Source organism: Takifugu flavidus, unplaced genomic scaffold, assembly GCF_003711565.1.
Source record: "Takifugu flavidus isolate HTHZ2018 unplaced genomic scaffold, ASM371156v2 ctg280, whole genome shotgun sequence".
Taxonomy (NCBI): domain Eukaryota; kingdom Metazoa; phylum Chordata; class Actinopteri; order Tetraodontiformes; family Tetraodontidae; genus Takifugu; species Takifugu flavidus.
The window spans coordinates 12,845-21,756 of NW_026621924.1; the positions used below are offsets into that span (position 1 = coordinate 12,845).

The window sequence follows — 8,912 nt, forward strand, 5'->3', positions numbered from 1 at the left end:
TTTTATATCAGCCACCTGCTGGGCCACATTCTGAGTTCCTCTCTGAGTTCTCTGACTTCTTATCTGCCCCACACAAGGACCACAAGGTTTCAGGAAGTGAATTTAAAATCTGTGCACTGTCTGGATAATTTGCCTGATCTTTGCCTGATGTTCAGCATGGATGGCAAGGGTAACGTGGGGAGAATGATGGGTCCAGGATTTTAATGAAATTTTGGAACCTTTCATCCTCAATGATAGAAAAAGGCTGACCATCTTTAACTATCATGTCCATCAAGGCCTCATCCAGCTTCTGTTTTCTGGATGCTGCGTGGGAGAATGGTTGCTATATGAATACGATACACAGGAACACCAACAATGGTCAGAATACCAGCTCACTGTTTTTGTTTGAACTGCAGGTAGCACTCAGTGGTGCTCGTTTGCTTTATTATTTTAGTGCCTTATTAATTCAAGATTCAAGAGTACTTTATTGATCCCTTTAGGGGGTGTCCACCAGGGAAATTAGCATCTCCAAAGAAACGTACAGCACTGTACAAAATTTCCCACCACCATTACACCCCATTAAACCTATTAAAGATAATAAAAATAATAAAATAAGAAATAAAATAGAATAAATTAAAAATAGAATATGAATATAAATATAAAACTATAAAAATGTTCCAGTTCTCCTGTTGGCCCTCCTCCCCCCCTGTGAGGAGTTGAACAGCCTGATGGCTCAGGGGATGAATGCGTTCCCCAGTCTGTTGGTCCTGAACTTGGGGAGGCGCAGCCTCTGGCTGATCAGGCTTCTCTGGCTGTGGATGACAGTGTGCAGAGGGTGGTGGACATTGTCCATGATGCTCCGCAGCTTGTCAATAGTTCTCCTCTCTGCCACTGTCGCCAGAGGTTTCAGCTTCATCCCCACCACCGAGCTGGCCCGCCTGATCAGCTTCTCCAGCCTGGAGAGGTCCGCTTTTGTCGCACTCCCCCCCCAGCACACCACAGCGTAGGACAGGACGCTGGCGACCACAGACTGGTAGAACATCCAGAGGAGTTTCCTGCAGATGTTGAAGGATCTGAGTCTCCTCAGGAAGTACATCCTGCTCTGGGTCTTCTTGTACAGCTGCCTCGTGTTGCTTGTCCAGTCCAGCCTATTGTCCAGCCACAGCTCAAGATATTTGTAGGTCTGCACGCCCTCCACCTCCTCCGTTCCTATCTGAACTGGTCTAGGTCTCGGAGAACTGGTCTAGGTCTCGGACCTTACTCACGTTGATAAATATGTACAGCCTATCTTTCACAATGTCTTTGACTGTATAGTTAAGGTTTATTAATCCCATCTTTATCTATAGTCTCATGAGTGTGGGACAGTTTGTCCAGCCTCTCTGGATTGTCAGCATTGTGATCGTCTCTCTGATATTTGATCATTTTGTACTTTCCTACCATGTGATCAGGTCAATTAATGGACATGCTGTAGAAGATGATCCACTTATACATGTCATTGTCCTCAACCCCCCAGCCCCAGTAAAAGTTTGGGTAGCCATTGATTTTCTCTGATTTAATACATGGTTGTGTGTGACAGAGGTAGATATATGACGTGTCTGTCAAAGGAAAATGATAGTTTTGTGAGAATCCTTCCCTTAACTTGTGTTGGGAGACACAGTCACTTGTTTGTGTTTCAACTGTAGTTCACAGCTTTCTGCATTGTTGCTACATCAGGATGTTGCCCAATGGCACAAACTGGTTTCACCTGCTTTGGCCACTTTTGTTTATACTTTTATATCAGCCACCTGCTGGGCCACATTCTGAGTTCCTCTCTGAGTTCTCTGACTTCTTATCTGCCCCACACAAGGACCACAAGTTTCAGGAAGTGAATTTAAAATCTGTGCACTGTCTGGATAATTTGCCTGATCTTTGCCTGATGTTCAGCATGGATGGCAAGGGTAACGTGGGGACACGCTTCCTCAGCCATCTCATACCACTCATTTTGTTCAGCAGTAAAGTCAACCTGCGCAGCCACACCCTCAGGCCCAACAAACAAACATGGTGATGTAATCATTCAGCAATTTCCCTGTAACTTTTCTCTAAACACATCCTGATACACCTCACCTATTCTCACAGTCGTAAAATAGGGTGACATGATAGGGATCAACTGGCGGGGCAAAAGGACTTAGCATCGACAACCAGGACCTCCAGCTCTGAAACAATGCCACAACACCGACACCAGGTGAGGTTTAAGGTTCAAGTTCTCCCCAATAAATGTCCGCCCACAGCCCCTGTTCTGGAGAGGGTGTCACACTCATACAGCAGTTCAGTTTCATTCGATTAGGAAATTGCACCACAAGACCTTTGTCTCCGCACAGAATAGCTGTTCCTGTCCTCACAAGGAGATCTCGCCCCAACAGGTTGATAGGGCAATGTGGTGAAATCACAAAGGGGTGCAACACAGTCTGTCCGGCAAAACGAGTCACTAATGGCACAGAAAACGGCAGTCTCCCTGAGAACCCCACAAACTCGATGGTGTCAGATGAGATCAGCTCCGGTGATAAATTCCATGAGACAGTGGAATAGCGGGGTCCTGAGTCAACCAAGAAAGAATGTCCTCTTCCCTGCACCGTCATGCGGATGAGGGGGTCTGCCAGTGCCTCGTCCGCAGGGGCCCCATCACTGCAACTCATCATAGGGCCAGTTTCCCATTGGAAATTGGCCTTGTGGAGCAACCTCAGTATTTAGAGCACGATATTGAGGTCTCTGCTTTCCTCTGCGTCCTCGGTTAGGCTGGGGCAAAAGGGGGGGGTTTGGGCAAGGTCAGAATGTTGGAACACTGCCTGGTACATCCTGATAGTTGTGATATGGACAGTCCCTTCGCCAATGACCATACCCTGTTCTGATTGGATGACCTCGTCTTCTTCTTCCATATCCATTGGATGCTGACATAGTTATTGTTGAGTGTAAGGAAGCGATCCCTGTGCTGATCCCAGGACCACCGTGTGTTTCTCCAGGGATTAATCATTATAATCTTAGCCCTGCAGAGGTTGACTCTGATGTTGAATGTGCAGCGGCCTCATTGAGAATTACGCTTGATTCTGTTGCCCCCCTGGAAAAGAAAATAGTAAATCAGAGGAGATGTGCCCTCTGGTATAATTTACACATTAGGACCCTCAAGCATAAAGTGTGAAAACTAGAAAGGAAGTCATATTCTTGTAAAATACAGTAGATAGCTACTTTTTAGCTTGGAAAGACTGTTAGGTAGTTTATAAAAAAATCCCATCCGTAAGACTAGAACAGCTTATTTTTCTTCTTTAATTGAAGAAAAACAGAATTTTTTTCAGCACTGTGGTAAAATTAACCAAGAGTCACAGTGTTTTAGATCCACGTATCTCTTCTTCCCTTAGTGGTGAAGACTTCATTAGCTTCTTCACTGATAAAATTCAAACTATCAGAGAAAAAGCTAATCAGGCCATCCCAACAGCTATTGGTCCATTACCAGATGTGCCATCTTTGGGAACATACGTGGTCTCCAACGAGCCCTTAAACTTCTTAAACTTCACCCCTATATATTTTTCTGAGGCATCCTCGCTAATTCAGAAATCCAAGTCCACCACGTGTCTCAACACCATCTCAACACAAGGTTGGAGGATGTTTACAAATTAGAACAATACAGAGAACTTTTTTATTTTTTCACTGGTTACATAACTGCAGCACCGACACCGATCATCCCGCAGAAAGAGCTATCATTTCACCATTTTAACAAACGAGGCCATTTCCATTAATTGATGACTGGATATGAAGCATAAAGGAAAACAACAGCCCGGGCCAGTTTGTTCTCGCAGCATTAGTCAACGCCGAGCAAGTGTTAAGGTTTTGTTTTTTCCAGGACCCGAAAGCAGGCAAAACGCAGTGGTTAAAGTTAAAAAACAAGTCTATATTCAAGATCCGTTTGGCAGTCCTCCTGGACAGATGGATTCATTCAGTGGCTGGGAGTTCCTCGGGTTGGTAGCTGCCGTTCCTGCTGGACATTAGCCTGGTGTGATCGTTGGGCTCCTTGCCTCGTCAGCGGCAGAGGGATTTATCCCGAACTGGGTGGTGAACGTTGCAGCTGCTGCATGTGGAGTTTAAGGACCAAGGGACTCCGGACCCATGGTCAGACATTGGGTGTTTGAGTGTGTGAATTTGTCGTGCATGAGTGTGTGACCTGATGAGGGTTTTTATGAGAACGGCTTAGGTCAGTATTTTAATTAATTACTGTTTTAGGCTAGTTATTGTTATCTGTTAATTGGTGTAAGATTTTGTTGTTTTCCATTTCTGTATTAATAGGTTTTTATTGTTTTTCTTTCAGCTGCTGAGTGCCCCTGGTGTTGGTGTCCTGGGTGGTAACTTCTCCCCCTTCCCAGGTGAACTGTGATTTTGGAGTTTGGTTTTTATGTTTATCATTAGATTAGTTTGAGTGTGTGTCATGTGGATTGTCCTTTTCATTCTCTCCCTGTGGACTGAACACCCCGTCCACCAGGAGGCCTCAGTAGCTGGAAGTGTTTTGGTTTAGTTTGTTATCAGTTGGCATTATAATAATTTGTATTATCATTTCTTTTGGAAATGCATCCCGTGCCTCTCTTGTGGAGTGAACCTGTGGGCCTTGAAATGGGTACGTCTGGAGTTAGGTTCCTTGAGGAGGCTTCTCCTCGAGGTGCCATTGTTGGGTGAAATAGGTAGGAGTGCCACACAATGATAGGTAGCGCTATTCCGGACCAGATTAATTGTCCTTTAGTGACAGGTTATGTACCCTGGTCCTACAAGATGGCAGTGATTAAACCATTGCCTAAAAAAACATCACTGGATTCTGAAACTATAGGAAACTATAGGCTTATATCCAACCTTCCTTTTGTCTCAAAAATTCTTGAGAAGGTGGTGGTGACTCAGTTACTGAAGCACCTGCACCTGCAGAGGAACATCTTGTTTGAGATGTTTCAGTCAAGCTTTAGAGCTTACCACAGCACAAAAAACAGCACTTATTAAAGTTACTAATGATCTTATAGCTTCAGATCATGGAGTGGTTTTTATGCTGGTTCTGCTGGACCTCACTGCTGCTTTTGATACAGATGATCACAGCATCCTGTTACAGAGACTGGAACATGTGATTGGGATTAAAGGGACAGCACTAGACTGGTTTAGATCATATTTATCAGATAGATACCAGTTTGCTCATGTCCACGGCATTCCCTCTTCATACATTAAGGTTAGCCATGGAGTTCCACAAGGTTCTGTGCTTGGACCAATCCTTTTCACCTTGTACATGCTCCCCTTAGGAAACATTATTCAGCAGCATGGAATAAATTTTCATTGTTATGCCAGTGACACTCGGCCATATTTATACATGAAACCAGAGGAGACAGAGCAGTAAGTGAAGCTTCAGACCTGTCTTAAAGACTTAAAGTCTTGGATGTCCTCAAATTTCCTTCTCCTTAACTCAGAACTGAGGTCATGGTGTGTGGCCCACATTATTACTCTAGATAGTATCTCCTTAGCCTCTATTCTCTCTGTGATGAATCTTGGAGTAACTTTTGACCAAAATCTGTCCTTTAACTCACACATTAAGATAGTCTCTAGAAGTGCCTTTTTTCACCTGAGAAACATTGCAAAGATCAGGAAAGTACTAACATGGCATGACACTGAAAAGTTAGTCCATGCATTTGTTACTTCCATGCTGGACTATTGTAATTCTTTTTTTATCAGGGTGTCCAGACAACTCTTTAAGAAGCCTCCAGTACCTCCCCGAAAATTGCTCCATGTCCAGCAAAAACTGTGAACATTTTCAGTCTGTTAATGTGGCTGTGTATGAATGTGTATATCTGTGTGTGTGTGTGTGTGTGTGTGTGTGTAGGTAGATAAGTAGGTAGGTAGGTACGGTTAGGGTTAGTTGGCTTTACTTGGCCATGAAGTTACAGAGTAATCATCAAGAAGACCTGTTAGGAGTCCCAACTGTTTTCCCTCTCCTCCTCCCCTTCTGTGTCTTGCCTGTTTTCCCTTATTTGTCTGTTTTCAGCATGGATGGCAAGGGTAACGTGGGGACACGCTTCCTCAGCCATCTCATACCACTCATTTTGTTCAGCAGTAAAGTCAACCTGCGCAGCCACACCCTCAGGCCCAACAAACAAACACGGTGATGTAATCATTCAGCAATTTCCCTGTAACTTTTCTCTAAACACATCCTGATACACCTCACCTATTCTCACAGTCGTAAAATAGGGTGACATGATAGGGATCAACTGGCGGGGCAAAAGGACTTAGCATCGACAACCAGGACCTCCAGCTCTGAAACAATGCCACAACACCGACACCAGGTGAGGTTTAAGGTTCAAGTTCTCCCCAATAAATGTCCGCCCACAGCCCCTGTTCTGGAGAGGGTGTCACACTCATACAGCAGTTCAGTTTCATTCGATTAGGAAATTGCACCACAAGACCTTTGTCTCCGCACAGAATAGCTGTTCCTGTCCTCACAAGGAGATCTCGCCCCAACAGGTTGATAGGGCAATGTGGTGAAATCACAAAGGGGTGCAACACAGTCTGTCCGGCAAAACGAGTCACTAATGGCACAGAAAACGGCAGTCTCCCTGAGAACCCCACAAGCTCGATGGTGTCAGATGAGATCAGCTCCGGTGATAAATTCCATGAGACAGTGGAATAGCGGGGTCCTGAGTCAACCAAGAAAGAATGTCCTCTTCCCTGCACCGTCATGCGGACGAGGGGGTCTGCCAGTGCCTCGTCCGCAGGGGCCCCATCACTGCAACTCATCATAGGGCCAGTTTCCCATTGGAAATTGGCCTTGTGGAGCAACCTCAGTATTTAGAGCACGATATTGAGGTCTCTGCTTTCCTCTGCGTCCTCGGTTAGGCTGGGGCAAAAGGGGGGGGTTTGGGCAAGGTCAGAATGTTGGAACACTGCCTGGTACATCCTGATAGTTGTGATATGGACAGTCCCTTCGCCAATGACCATACCCTGTTCTGATTGGATGACCTCGTCTTCTTCTTCCATATCCATTGGATGCTGACATAGTTATTGTTGAGTGTATTGTTGAGTGCTGATCCCAGGACCACCGTGTGTTTCTCCAGGGATTAATCATTATAATCTTAGCCCTGCAGAGGTTGACTCTGATGTTGAATGTGCAGCGGCCTCATTGAGAATTACGCTTGATTCTGTTGCCCCCCTGAAAAGAAAATAGTAAATCAGAGGAGATGTGCCCTCTGGTATAATTTACACATTAGGACCCTCAAGCATAAAGTGTGAAAACTAGAAAGGAAGTCATATTCTTGTAAAATACAGTAGATAGCTACTTTTTAGCTTGGAAAGACTGTTAGGTAGTTTATAAAAAAATCCCATCCGTAAGACTAGAACAGCTTATTTTTCTTCTTTAATTGAAGAAAAACAGAATTTTTTTCAGCACTGTGGTAAAATTAACCAAGAGTCACAGTGTTTTAGATCCACGTATCTCTTCTTCCCTTAGTGGTGAAGACTTCATTAGCTTCTTCACTGATAAAATTCAAACTATCAGAGAAAAAGCTAATCAGGCCATCCCAACAGCTATTGGTCCATTACCAGATGTGCCATCTTTGGGAACATACGTGGTCTCCAACGAGCCCTTAAACTTCTTAAACTTCACCCCTATATATTTTTCTGAGGCATCCTCGCTAATTCAGAAATCCAAGTCCACCACGTGTCTCAACACCATCTCAACACAAGGTTGGAGGATGTTTACAAATTAGAACAATACAGAGAACTTTTTTTTTTTTCACTGGTTACATAACTGCAGCACCGATCATCCCGCAGAAAGAGCTATCATTTCACCATTTTAACAAACGAGGCCATTTCCATTAATTGATGACTGGATATGAAGCATAAAGGAAAACAACAGCCCGGGCCAGTTTGTTCTCGCAGCATTAGTCAACGCCGAGCAAGTGTTAAGGTTTTGTTTTTTCCAGGACCCGAAAGCAGGCAAAACGCAGTGGTTAAAGTTAAAAAACAAGTCTATATTCAAGATCCGTTTGGCAGTCCTCCTGGACAGATGGATTCATTCAGTGGCTGGGAGTTCCTCGGGTTGGTAGCTGCCGTTCCTGCTGGACATTAGCCTGGTGTGATCGTTGGGCTCCTTGCCTCGTCAGCGGCAGAGGGATTTATCACCGAACTGGGTGGTGAACGTTGCAGCTGCTGCATGTGGAGTTTAAGGACCAAGGGACTCCGGACCCATGGTCAGACATTGGGTGTTTGAGTGTGTGAATTTGTCGTGCATGAGTGTGTGACCTGATGAGGGTTTTTATGAGAACGGCTTAGGTCAGTATTTTAATTAATTACTGTTTTAGGCTAGTTATTGTTATCTGTTAATTGGTGTAAGATTTTGTTGTTTTCCATTTCTGTATTAATAGGTTTTTATTGTTTTTCTTTCAGCTGCTGAGTGCCCCTGGTGTTGGTGTCCTGGGTGGTAACTTCTCCCCCTTCCCAGGTGAACTGTGATTTTGGAGTTTGGTTTTTATGTTTATCATTAGATTAGTTTGAGTGTGTGTCATGTGGATTGTCCTTTTCATTCTCTCCCTGTGGACTGAACACCCCGTCCACCAGGAGGCCTCAGTAGCTGGAAGTGTTTTGGTTTAGTTTGTTATCAGTTGGCATTATAATAATTTGTATTATCATTTCTTTTGGAAATGCATCCCGTGCCTCTCTTGTGGAGTGAACCTGTGGGCCTTGAAATGGGTACGTCTGGAGTTAGGTTCCTTGAGGAGGCTTCTCCTCGAGGTGCCATTGTTGGGTGAAATAGGTAGGAGTGCCACACAATGATAGGTAGCTCTATTCCGGACCAGATTAATTGTCCTTTAGTGACAGGTTATGTACCCTGGTCCTACAAGATGGCAGTGATTAAACCATTGCCTAAAAAAACATCACTGGATTCTGAA

At 44.5% G+C, this 8,912-nt stretch overlaps 1 long non-coding RNA gene across 1 annotated transcript; it reads left to right on the forward strand.

Annotated features, from left to right (window-relative positions):
* Window positions 1–1,841: 1,841 nt before the first annotated feature.
* LOC130520090 (uncharacterized) lies at window positions 1,842–4,695 on the forward strand. Its single transcript, XR_008948643.1, has 3 exons — window positions 1,842–2,019; window positions 2,095–2,200; window positions 4,313–4,695. It is a non-coding gene; the product is annotated as an uncharacterized LOC130520090 (long non-coding RNA).
* Window positions 4,696–8,912: the final 4,217 nt, after the last annotated feature.